Raw genomic sequence first — 14,419 nt, forward strand, 5'->3', positions numbered from 1 at the left:
ATAAATTTGTAATTTCATTTGGGACTAATAATTCATAACACTTATACGTATGAAGATCAAAACTTGTAATAATCTTAGGTTTCTTTACTACATTATTATACTCTTTCTCAAAAAATGATTCCCAGTGTAAAGCATTGTTAGATAGTAACATCATAGCACCCAAACAACGGGTCCCACATAAATATTGGCCCGGGTAAACCCAACCCCATGATTGTTTGTTCAAACTATAAACAAACAATTTGTAAACTTGTGAATGATTGTAATCTAAAATTGGTAATACAATCTTGTAATCTTGCGTTACACTATAATAACCAAACCCGGCCCATTAAACTTTTTGCTGAACTTAGATTATGTTTATAGAATGGCAACTTATCGGATTATATAATAAAAATCTATTAAGTTTCGAATGATCTTTGGAAGCAAAGCAAGCCGTTGCAAGAATCTATAAGATTGTCTCTAAATATGCGATCCTTAAATTTTAAAATAGAATGAAAATCATTATTGTAATAGAATAGTTTAGTGGAATGACTATGACCATAAAAATAGATGATTACAGAATTTTCCTTATTTTTATTGATATATTTATGGAGATGAGATTGTCCGAATTTGTTACTATCGATTAAATTACACCTAGATTTACAAACACACTTGTAACGAATAAGATCTATCGCTGGTAGATGATATAATATCTTTTATTGCAAGTCAAATGGAAGATATTTGGTATGAGTACTTGAGTTGTTATTAATTAGCTATTTATGTCTTGATCTAATTTTAATAAGAATAATTAATAAAAATAAGAATAAATAATAAGTTGAAAAAAATAAACTTATTGGCATTATATAGAAAGTTTAAGGTTTCAAAACTTAATGTTTTATGTCCAAAAAGAGAAAGTTGTTAATGTTTTAGCTAATTATAACATTGTGTGGTAACTAAAACCGCGATGTATGCAATGAGATATTAACGTTGGATATATATATTGAGTGGAAGACTGGAAGTGAATGTTTGTAGGAAAGGATTACCTACAACACTTTACTAATTATATTATTTCTCATCAATAGATATTCATATTTATAGAAATTATAATTATAATTTAGTAGACGTTGATAAAACACAATGCTTTATAGAACGTTTTTATAATTATTCATATTTAATTATGGTGATTGTATTTTGGTTCAAATTTTGTCATTGTTATTATTATTTATTAAGGTAATTGTATTATTTTAATTTTTTTTTCAACAAGTCTTGTATGAGAATGAGACCGTCTCATCACCCGAAACGAGCCCATATAATTAATTAATTTCTCTAATTGATCATTTTTAGGTTGTAAGTAATCATTTTAAGGTTATAAGTGATCACTCTAAGGCTATAAAAATTAATCACTCTAAAATTATAAGTAATCGTGATCATTTTAAGACGGTAGGTGTATATTGGGCCAGCCAATAGGAATGGTAACCATCGTAAAATCGTCTCGTTTGAGAATTTGTGTTTTTATTAAGATGATTGTACTATTATGAAAAATTTTATTTATTTTTTTATCAAGGTGATTGAGGCTTTCTTAAAAAGTAATAACCCTAAAAATCTAATCTAAAACAGAATGGATCAAAATCAGTGGCCCTTTAGTTTAGTCATTTTTTTTTTCTTGGGCCCTAGTAGTTGCTGAAATGTGAATCATTGAAATAAATAAGATTAATTAGCATTTTAATTCCAAGTATAAGATTGGGATAAACTTATGTCCCAAAATAAGCTTCCGTACGTCCAAGCCTAGCCTCGGGTAAGTCGCTGTTACTAACAGCGACTTAAGGCAAAAAAAAAAAATAAAAAGTTGAAAGTCGCTGTTAGTAACAGCGACTTATAGTTTTTTTTTTTTTTTTTTTTTAAATTTAAAAACTAAACTAGCCGTTGTTAATTAGAAAAATAGCCGTTAGAATGTGAAAATAGCCGTTGTAATGTTGTTGTATAAATAGGTCCATCATTTCTTATACTTCATTTTATCCATTCTAGATCATTCTTATTCTTTTCCATCAATTGTTAAAGTTAACATAAGGTATTTTGTTAGTTTTATTATTGTAAATGTAAACATTATTTTTGAAAGTTCACTAACGTTAATATATTATATGTATTATGTAGATGTCAAAGGAGCATTGTATTCAAGAGCTTTGTGATTGTGGTTATGAAGTTGAGATTAATACTGATTGGAGCGACTTCGATCCAGGGCGTGAATTTGTTGCTTGCCCTTTCTACTTGGCTGACGGATTAGGATGCACATACTTTCGCTGGATTGCTCCGGAGGGTACAAAATGGCAGAGAGACTTAATAATAAGGCTTGAGAAGGAAAAACAAGAGCTTAAAGATGAAGTATTTAATCTAAAGAGACAAATGGATGATATGGCACATAGGAAAGAAGAGACTGAAAGAATTATGAAAAAGTTAACTAAGCCTTCTTAGTTAGCGACGGTAGTTTAACTTAATGCATGAAGTATGTAGTTGGATTTGGATTTGTTGAACTTGCTTGAAATTGTGTTGAATGTTGAATAGCAACATCCTTATTTGAATATGATTGTATGTTTTTGATTAAATTTATGCTGCATTGTTCGCGGAATGATTCATCGCCCAAAAGTTTGAGTAGTTAACATCAATTCACTCATAATAAACGTGTGATACTACGCTAAAAATATATACATGTACATATATGTTACAATTTACACACAAAAGACCAACAGTTACAAATGAGTATGTACAAATGTTCAATAATTACAAAACTATTGTAATGCTAATCCTCCTCCTGTACCCTGTCTAATTGTGAAGGTTTACGACGCCTTCTACGATAGTAAGATGCAGTCGCATGACGCTCGGGTAGGGGAGGGGATTGATAGTTTGATGATGTGGCACCCTGTGAGGACCCGACACGGTAGTCCGGACACGTTAAGTCAACCTCCTCAAGATGAACGTCGGGTTGATGAGCAGATGACTCGTACGCGTACGTAGTGGTGTGGGGCGCAGTTACTTCCGGAATGAAGTGTTGAAACTGCGTGCCTTGGAGTATGCCTTGGGCAATCTCCCGTACGGGCTCCTCTTGGGAGGAGCCGATGACTGATGCAATGCCCTGTGCCTGCAGTAAGACTTAATTATTAATGAAATGTTTAAAGTGTAAGTTGTAAGGATAATAATTAAAGTTGAAGAATACTTACAAAGTGTGTCATCGTCGGTGCTGCGGGATTGTACTGGGATGCCGCCAAGATACCTCGTGGTGTCATCCATCGACGAGTAATGGAGAGGAACCACGGCATGTAATCCGCCGTAGTAGGTGCGCCTGCAGCCTCGATCGGTGCACCTTGGGCAAGCAGATCTAGCCTGTGCTCCCAACGAGCGACATGCCGCCAGTTCACCTCTAGCCAGTTCTTGGGATCCCGACCCTTGCGAGAGTGGTGGAGCTCCGCTTCTGTGTCGCATGGAGGCGGGATGCCCTGTACCATCCCAAATTGGCGCAGTACGCGCTCAGGGAGATGCACTTCGACCATGTCGAAGCAGATCAGAGGTACAGATGCTCTCCACGCCCCTAACAATATGCCCGAGTGCTGAGGCAATGCAGCGTATGCCTCAGCGGGGTAAGGGTCCCATAGAAACTAAACGTGAAAATTCGATTAATAAATTACTCAATTTGATACTTATAAAACAAGTTGTGGTGAAGTTGTTACCTGGTCAGCACGTAATAGATCGAGCTGATCGCGGTAGAACCCCACGCCCGATCCAGTGTGGGTCCTTGATCGTCTTTCAAAGGACCATCGCGATCCATATGGCACATGCGGGGGAGGAAGCAGTGGTGGCGCAAATGCACCACGACCCACACTCCTCATCGGTTGACCAATGAGAACATGCTCCCATGCCCAAAGCTAAGAATTACCATTATAAGTAAGTAAAAGAGGTACAACAATATTATTACCTGTAGAATAAGCATTATAACTTATTATTACCTGTAGAGTAAGCAAATGCCTCAAGCAAAACCTATGATGGGCGTTTGGAGGTTGCCATTCCGGCTCCTCCATAGTTGCTAGAATGCCCGCATGCCTATCGGAAATAACGCATAACCCTGGACTATGCATCACATGCTTACGAACACAGCCCATAAACCAAGACCACGCGGCTATGCATTCTTTTTCGACCAAAGCAAAGGCAAGCGGGAATATTCCCTTGTTCCCATCTTGGGCAATCGCAGTCAACAACGTATGGCGATACTTACCATACAAATGTGTTCCGTCAATGGCAATAACGGGTTTGCAATACTTAAATCCCTCAATACTAGGTTGGAAAGCCCAAAACACGAGTTGGAAAGTTCTAATACTAGGACGGACATACACACCGACATCATTATCTTCCTTAAAGAACCACTCAACTACGGTACCGGGGTTTGAAATTTGCAGTGCCTTCAGGAAGCGTGGAAGAAGAGGATAAGAATCTTCCCACGTACCATAGATGGAGAGAAGGGCTTGCTGTTTAGCACACCAAGCCCGCTTATAGGTCACTTCCACACCAAATTGGTCTTTGACCATTTGCCGGACAACAGAAACCTTAATTGATGGGTCTTGAGCAACACAATTTCTAATACGATTGTTAATCACGGAAGATGTCAAATGAATGTGCCCAGCTGACACGTTTTCAGTACTTAAAATACAACCCCCGTGCCTCCCTTTATAAGTAATTATCTCCCATGACGGTGAATAGGAGGTCTTCCTAGCCCTAAGCCTCCAACCACACCCTCTCTTACACTTCAACGTGAGCACGGTTTGATTTGAAGTCTCAGTTCTGTACTCAACGTTCCTACGAATATGATACAATCTAACAGCGTCTAACAAGGCATCCTTGTTGTCAAACATCATACCCTTTTGAAACTCTCCTTCGTCGGTGTAGGTTGTATCACAATCCCAAGACCTCCAAGAGTTGTCCTCAATGTGTTCATCTAGAGGGGGAACCAGTGCGTAGGGTGTAGGGGCAACGATTGTTGGAATGTTTCCTAAAGTCATGTCATTAGCTAGAGCCTCCTCGTCAATACCCACATCATCCTCAGAAGGAGCTTCAACGAATTCATTACTCTCACTATTAACATTATCCCAAGGCTCATTTGTATCTTGTAAGTTAAAAGTAACATCATTTGACACTTGAAATTGAACTTGATTGGGTTCATTACAAGGATAAGAGGAAGATGGCATAAAGGGATTTTGGGTTTCTTGGGTAGGGAAGGGCGTATGAGAAGGAGCAGAAGGAGTTATATTCATAAATGCATTTGTTTCCACTACGTTCACATCTTCGTTCCCTAGGGGTACCTCTTCTACATATAACTCTAAAGAAGGACTAGGGGTAGACCTTGAATACTCCCACATTGCATCTATAGCCTCCTCATCCTCAACCGGAAAAGCTAACAAATCTCCACTCAGATTGTATTTAAAACTTAAATTAACAATACTTCTTGTAGTGTCAATGCCAATCCTAGAGCATATAAAATGTTTAAATTCATTCAAATCCATGTATGAGTTGCATGCAAACAGTTTACGTTTTCCCCCAACATACTTAACATTATTACTAGTTGATCGAATTGAACCATTCCAAAAGCATACAATGGTGACACGAAATGAAGCCATTTCTACAACAACACATAAAAAATCAACATCACCATCAACTTCATAAATATATGACCACTATACATTTTACATTCAACTAATAATTCTGAAACAAACTTTTAAAAGTGAGGATCAATGTAAATAACAACTACATTTGACATAATCGTAGAGCTCAAGTGTAAATGCCCACTACACATGAAATACATTTTAAATTCACCACCAAATGAAAAAATTTATAATAAAAACGAACCTCAATTAGCTGTAGATCAAGAAGAATTACGTAATTGGAAGCTTGTCAACCTACATTAATGTGAAAATTGATTAAAACACAACAAACCCTAATTTTTCGAATATTGAAAAAAAAACCAAAAAAAATTACCTTAGATCGATCTAAGAAGACTACAGCACTAATTACTGGTACAAACTTGAAACTTGATGACCTTAGTTGAAGGAATGAAGATCCTTACAAGGTTGGAATGAAGAAGGAGAAAGTAGAGAATTGCGGGAGAAAAGTAAATCGCGAAATGAAGTGAGGAAGAAGAAGGATTCTGGAAAAATATAAAGCTATAAGTCGCTGTTACTAACAGCGACTTTCAACTTTTTTTTTTTTTTTTTTTTTTGCCTTAAGTCGCTGTTAGTAACAGCGACTTACCCGAGGCTAGGCTTGGACGTACGGAAGCTTATTTTGGGACATAAGTTTATCCCAATCTTATACTTGGAATTAAAATGCTAATTAATCTTATTTATTTCAATCTTTCCTGAAATGTTTGTTTACCTTTGCACTTAGGGCCTGTATATCATAGGGTTGGTTCTGCTTGTTGGAATCGGACTTGTTTGTAATCCTAAGTTTCGATTGGGGTAACATGTTAGATATTGAAAACGTTAGAGTATATAACATATTTTGGTCTTTAATTATTAGCTTAATCTTTTGGTTGAATTGATTTTTTGACGTTGTATCAGAAGTCAACGTGACAAAAGTTCACATGTTCGAATCTCAACCACCCCTTCATTTAAAATGAAACATTTAACGTCAGGTATGAAGAGGGTCAGTCTCACTGTGAGATGTGCCTCCTACATGGATTAAATAGTCCAACTAATATATTTTACATGAATATAGACTTCTTGATTGCAGCCGTCTCAGTGAGAGATAGGCATTCATTGAAGTTTTGATCCAGGTCTAGAGAGAGCTGAAGATGGTAAACTATATCCTTATGAAAAAAGATAGAAAAATTGCAATATTTTACTTAAATAAGTACAATATTTATAATATCATCATTATACTCAATATATTCCGCTCATAAAAAATACAACATATATAATGCAATATCGTTCAAGATGGTTGGATGTTTCTTTAAACTTTAAAGGATAGTTTTAGTAACATATTTAGATATGAGAGTTGCAATAGTATGAAGAATTCCTTAATTGTTTGTGTGATGGATGCCATACATGAAAATATTAATAGAAAACCTTACCATCCATTTTCAAGGAAGGTTGAACATGATATATGATAAGACTCTTAGTAATCCAACTCTCGTCGATCCCCCAAGTGGAGTATAAGCAAACATTGCTTGATTTGGGATGATAATTAAGCTAAGGGCATGTTTAGATTAGATGTAAATATTTAAGGGGAAATAAAGTCAAACTAATAAAATGAAAGTAAATAGAGATGCATTTGAAGAAGTTGAGATAGTTGTGAAGAAGGTAAAATGAGCATGAAATAAAAATAATGAAAGAAAAAGAAGATAATTTCCCCTATTATGGAGGTAATACATTCCCCCTCCGCTCTTAGGATAAATATTTACCTCACAAAGTTGAGAGCTCCTTTCATTTTTCATTACTTTGTAACCATTCTTCCACCTCTACAACAATTAAATTTCACTAATTTCTCATTTATCAACTTTGTTTTCTTACTTTGACTTTTTTACCCCTTATTCAAACATGCCCTAAATTTGAAATTTTGACTTTATCCCATTATTTAGTATTTTAAGTTCTAGGTTATTTTGTGCTTCTTAATGAAAAAATGAAAAAACTAAAAATGTCTTAATTCAAACTTAATTACTCGACTCAACATTTGAGCAAAAGACACAACACCACAACCAAGTTAAAAGTTTAATTTAAATTTCTATTTGATTTTAATTATTATATATTTGTGTATTATTAATTCTGATGAAGATATTGTATAATAAGTTTTTTAATCAATAAATTCATTTTAATTTACCCCTACATGATTGATTTGTTTAGCGGATTGACATGAAGTTTATAAAATCATAAGATATTGGCTAAGCTTTGGTACAGATTGAAATAGTGTTGTAGCTATGTGAGGGTTGTTGGGATGAGTTATCCCACATCGATAAATTGAAAATGGTGTGCACGCATTATAAATTTAACAAGCTATGATGTTATCCTATTAACAAGATAACACTATTTGATTAGCGTACACAAATATATTTAACTTAATTTAGATTGCATTGTTTATGAAAACATGATATATCATGGATAAATTTGTTCAAAGCTTTAAGCGAAGGATGTGTCCACTGGCTCCAACTTTCGAGACCGACACATGTTTGTTTTGATTTTAGATTGCAGATAATATGATGGATATAAAAATTAGATAGTGTTACATTAACAGTAATAGTATTTTAGTAACATTAATAAATTTGTAGTATATTTTTAAAATTTTATATCATTCTTACGATTAAAAAATCTTGATAAAAAAGATTTTTTTATTTATAATTAATTTTTCATTAATATCTAATATAACCCCTTCAAATAATAGTATATGGAGTGAATTTTGTGAAGAAATGAAATGATTAAAATAGTAAAAACAAGATCATTAAATTTGTCAAGAGATATTCGTCCCAAAGTTATTATATAAGCTTTTTATTATTATTAATGAAATAGGTGGTAGGAGTATTAGGAGTCACAATCTTCTTAATGGTTGTTCAAACCAAACACTCAATAATAGTACTCAATTTGGCAAATTGTAATTGATTAATTCACGGAATTCTCCAAGTTATGGTGGGTCTTGAAAAGGTGAACTTTTTCTACGACTAGTCATTAAACCTCAACACAACTACATCATGAACTATCGGATCTTCCTTCCAATTAAAACTTAAAAACCATCAAATCAAGTCAATGCCCAAAGATATACGCTTTGATTTTATTGAAGGACGTGATATCTTATGGTGTATTTATTTATATTTATATTTATATGTGATACTAGTCTATTTTAGTCATTTAGCTTTATTTAAATTTAGCACCGAAACTAAAAAATTATACGTAATGGATTAATTGTAATGAGGGTATTTAAAAATAAAAAAGAATATTAAAAGTAAGAAATGATGAATTAAATCCGAAATTAGAAACAAAGTAAATTTATTGAGAAAAAATAAAATTAAAAAGGAGATAAATTTGATTGGACAGAAAAGTGTATAATAATAAAATTCAAACAATATCCTCACAGTGAGGTTATGGAGCGTCGTCTTAATGTGAAAGGTATGTTTATGTATGTTATTGATGTAGTAGTTGAATATATTAATTAAATTGGATCTTTTTGGATTTAAATTTTAAATTCAAGAGTGGTAATTTAAAAAAAATGAATCAATTTGTTTTAAGATGATAGCTTGGAAAAAATATTTAGATACAAAGTCGATTTATTATAAGTTTTGGGTGATTTAAATTGACTATTTAAAAAAATTAAATTAGAAATTGTGTGTAGTTGAAAAGATGGAAAGAAATTTGGAATTTCAATTCAACATTGTTAATCTATAAAGGATTTGGTTATTCGATATGGTTTTTAATAAATCAGATTAAAAGTTTTATGATCTTTAACTAATAAATTATTTTAATTAAAAAAATTAGAGATATGTAAAAATTTTGATCTTAGAAATATTTATCAGGTTAAATAATTGATTATTTGATATGATTTTCAATAATTCAAATATTTTGGATTAGGTATCCAATTTGAAATTTTGGATACGAAAATCTGAAGTAGGTCAGAATTTTGAATGTCCCGTTTATTATTTTCTATAAAAAATTGCAAAATTCTATCCTTACTAAAATGTAATAGAAGTAAAATTACACTTCATTTTTACTTTTATTGGTTAAGCATGAACAAATTTTAATTTTTTTATAGCAAAAGTTTTAGTGGTTGAACATAATCAAGTGTTTATTGTTACTTACATGTAAATTTGTCTCATGCACATTGAAGAAATAAAAAACATAATGCTTTATAAACTTGAAGAAAAATTCATGATATTACCATTGAATTTAGTAGGAAATCTTCTTTAGGCGAGCTTGTAATTACATACCAACTCAATTTGTTAATGCACCTTTATTACATTTAAGCGGATTTAGATTTAAAGAGTCTAAAATGAAAAAAACACATTTTTTACACAATCGATATAATTTCATTTTTGGTTGTTAGTTATTTCACTTTCGTAGTTAAAATAGTTGTTTTGGGTTGTTAACTATCATAATCTCTCCTCAAATTATTGTTAAATTAGCTGATTTAGATTTAAATGTGAGTGCTAAACATCAAAAGCGACTTTTTTTAAATTCAACCTAACTCTTTCAAACTATTAAAGTGAGTGTTTTATTAAATATCAATTTTAACATTCAAAATATTATGTTAAACATTAAACAACCAAAAGTGTATAATTTAAGTAGAAAAATAAATATATTTTTTATTAATAGGGTACAATTAGCCCATTTCAAAACTTTCTGAAACCATTCTACAAGTAAATTTATGTTAAGGGTAAAACTAAATATTCAAAGAGTTATTCTGGTGAAAGATCATTTTTCAATGAAAGACGATTTCAACAAAGAACATATGTTCTTATAATATATATAAGATGAATTTTTTTAACCCAATTACGGTGAAACCGTCTTTCATAACAATTTGTGATATCCAAATAATCGGATCGGATCTGATTATATAAACCCCTACTACTAAAGCTAGTATGGATGAATATAGATAGGTCTTTTTGAGTCATATACAAGCTAAGTCAAGTCTAATGGTCAATAAAAGCAAATTTATAATTATAGATTGGACTTATATTTGATTGTTTGTTGACGACAATTAATAATGGAAATGGAAATTGAAAATATAAGGAAACTACTCAGATAGAGAAAAATTAAAAGCAATGGAAAAAGAAAAATAAAAAAGCAAAGGTCGATGTTGTGACCACTAAAACTTATTGTATTACGTATAAATTGGGATTGCCAAAATGCCTGTGCATGCACTTAGTTTATATTTTATATCACTTTGCGACTTCCACTCCTCTTGGACGTGGCTTTATGGGCCCTCAAAAAGGCTATTGTACGTGAATATGCACAATTCCTATATATCACTGTTTTACCACTAACTTAAATAGTTAAATAAAAATAAATTATTAGTAGGTGGATATTTTGATTTGAGATTATTTCGTTGAGAGACAATCTCTTGTAATAGTAGCTTTTTGTTCATATATTCAGTTGAATTGTCTAAATTGATTTTGATTATCAAAATTGAAAATTATTCGACCTGATCTAAAATATTATCAATATATTTACACATATTCAAGAACTGAAATTAAGTACTTGATCTAAATTATTGTATCCGTAACCCATATAAACATCCAAATGGATATCTTTAAATGATTAACGAGTCTAAATTGATGAAAAGTTTAAACTTTTTAATTTATATATGATTTATTTTTTATTACTTGTTGAGTTTAAATTTTATAATTATATATAATAAATAGAGCCTAAAAAACTATACTCCTTCACCTCATTTTGCTGCACTCATTTGAAATAGGAGAAGGTACAAAAGAGAGTGATAATGAATGTTAAAATTTCAGCAAGTTATTATTAATTAAAATAAAAAATGATTATTATTACCAAAATTATAAAAAAGAGCAAAAAGGTTTAGTAAACCGAGAGGAGAGTTATATTCAAGGGACGTTAATTTCGTCATTAGAATGAATTAGTGAAGGGTATCATTAGAATTATACCTATAAACAACAATTACGTCCGTTTGTGACGTTTTTTTTTTTTGCTCGTTGTTTATTAAAATGAGTTTTCTAGATTAATTATACATTTTATTAATTTTATTGTATTTTAGCAAAAGATAATTCAATTTTAAGCATGTCATTTGTCATTTGTTATTGGATAGTATTAATGAAACTTGACTTATTTACATTTTTTGGACTTATCATATTTACACATTTGCATTTTTGGTAAAAATTTATATATTAATGTATGCAATAAATCATAATCATTCCAATTATACTGTTATATATAAATGTACAATTTTTAAAATTATACTGAAAAATAGATAAAATAATGAAAATACACTGGTAGAAAATTATACTGCAAAATAAATTACATTCATTTCAATTATACTGCAATTTATTAAATTACAAGAAGTACATAATTGCCCTTTTTTCCAGCAATAGTTGTTAAAAATTTAAATGATATAAATTTATTTAATTGATCATTAAGTTCAGTCATTTACATTGTTAGACTACCATAATTACAATTTTGAATTTTAGGAAAAGTGTGAAAAATATTGAACTAAATGATAATTATGGAAACAAATAAATTAATGCAAAAAAAATCAACCAACTTCAATCAGTGTGTAGGCAATCAGACTATCTTAGCTACCAAATATAGTGCAATAAAAATCAATCAACTAATAATGTTGTCTGATTTTCTGTAATTTAATTATTTCTTTATAAAAATTAATAAAAATGCATAAACACTTTCATGGCAGAAATTACAATATAAATAGTCCCATATGGCCATTCCAATTGTTTGCTCATACTATTTCTCTTCTCTGAACCTTTAGTATTGTTTAATAATATTTTATAGAATAACCATGAGTTTAAATTACATTCAAGAAATTCATAGTCATAGTGTAACATGGAATATTAATGACCTTTAATAAAAGTCAAGAACAAACATTATCCTATAATTGGTTTGTTCATACCGCAGCCTCTTTTTAGTCATAAACAATTTTACGTCACCATTGTTAGAGTGACTAGCAGAAAAGGATTAAGAATTTTTATATGCGACAAGGATGGTGAAATATGTCATCGTACTGAGAATGTAGTATATATAGAGGTGTTTCGAAACCTATAAACTCTTGATTAACAACCTATTTCGGATTCTTTATATTTTAATTCTTTTTTAATTACAATATATATTATATGTAAATACTTTATTACCCACCTTTATTTAATATTAGTATTAGTCTAAAATTTTATTAAAATATTAACGTATATTAAAATCCGTGTATTGCATTGCACGAGTTTTTATACCAGCAGGAGCTACGAGGGTAAAGATAAGTTGACAATATAAGTTGATATGACTTCAAATCATACGTTATATACAATGGACTGATCAAAACTAGTTTGACAAATTGATGCATGAGATTAAAAAAGTCTTTAGGATAATTAAGTAGAACATAGACTTATTAGGATTAACAATATTTGACATGAACTGATAACTTCAATTCATTAACTACACCAACAGAGCAACAAAGACTAACTAGCCAATACAATTTTATTTTTGTTAAGCACAAGCTAGACTGAATGAAGGAAAGGTCTTAGAGAGAAGGCAAAAAGATTCAAAATCCATATCCTTTATGGAAAAAGTTGTACATCATCAAACCGAAACAATATCTGATTGTCCTAGATGTTAATAAGTTAAAACTAAAATGAAGATAGGATCGGACTTGCAGCCTCTTCGGTTGTCGATAATGATTAGTTGGAATGTAAAGTTACTGTAATTTTGGTTAGAAAATCTCTTGACAAGTTTAATGGTCATGCTTTTAATACATCAATCATCTTGCTTTCTTCAAAATTCATTCGATTAATGCATTAACATTCAAAAATGTAGTATTAGGTGGTAATAAAAATTTTTTTATGATCAAAGTTTTATTATCATGGAAATGACTTGATACATTTTTTGAAAATTTACACGATATATTATTATTATTACCACTATTTAGTACCAACAATCTAACAGACGGTTAAAATTTTGAATTTTTCCTTGCTAAGAAGTCAAGAACTATAAACATGGTATTAATTAGTGTAGTCATAATGTTCTTGACATTAACCTGTTGAGCTAAATTTATGATTATAGATTGTGGTAAACCAGGTGAGGTAAAACATACCAAAAAGTCATAAAAAGACAATAAACAAAACAAACATTTATTCGTAGTTATATGTATATGAAGCTGATTATGGATGACTTTTAGCTCAACTCAAAGTCTCATAGCCAACCATGATTTCCCATTATATGTTTCATAGTCATAGTCATTGTTCCAAGTTAATGTTCAAAATGCCCATGCATGATGCATACATTTTTTCTTCACGTATAGAGTGAAATATGGAGCGTAAAACAAGGAACTTATATAGCTGTTATATTGACTATTTTTCCAAGAGTTGTCTTTGATTATTAACTATCTTATTATCAATCATAATTTCTTTGTAATGTATACTTATGTAAATTATAATTAATACCACGTAAATCGGTTTATTAATAATTTTTATATTTATATATATAATAATCACTCATGACGAATATTAATTAAGTCTTTTTAAATCGATCAGTAATTATATATATAAAGACACCACTAAAATACACAAATCTCATTTTATAATTATAATAGGTGTAACAATGAATTATTTAATTCGGTTCAACTAAGATTTGAAATCGTATGAAATAAGTTTGAAAAGCATATTATGTACACTTAATAAACTAATAATGTTGTTAGTACTATTTAGTATATAATTATTGACCAAGATGAATCAACAAAAGAT

The sequence above is a fragment of the Amaranthus tricolor genome, chromosome 9 (genome assembly GCF_026212465.1).
Source record: "Amaranthus tricolor cultivar Red isolate AtriRed21 chromosome 9, ASM2621246v1, whole genome shotgun sequence".
NCBI lineage: Eukaryota > Viridiplantae > Streptophyta > Magnoliopsida > Caryophyllales > Amaranthaceae > Amaranthus > Amaranthus tricolor.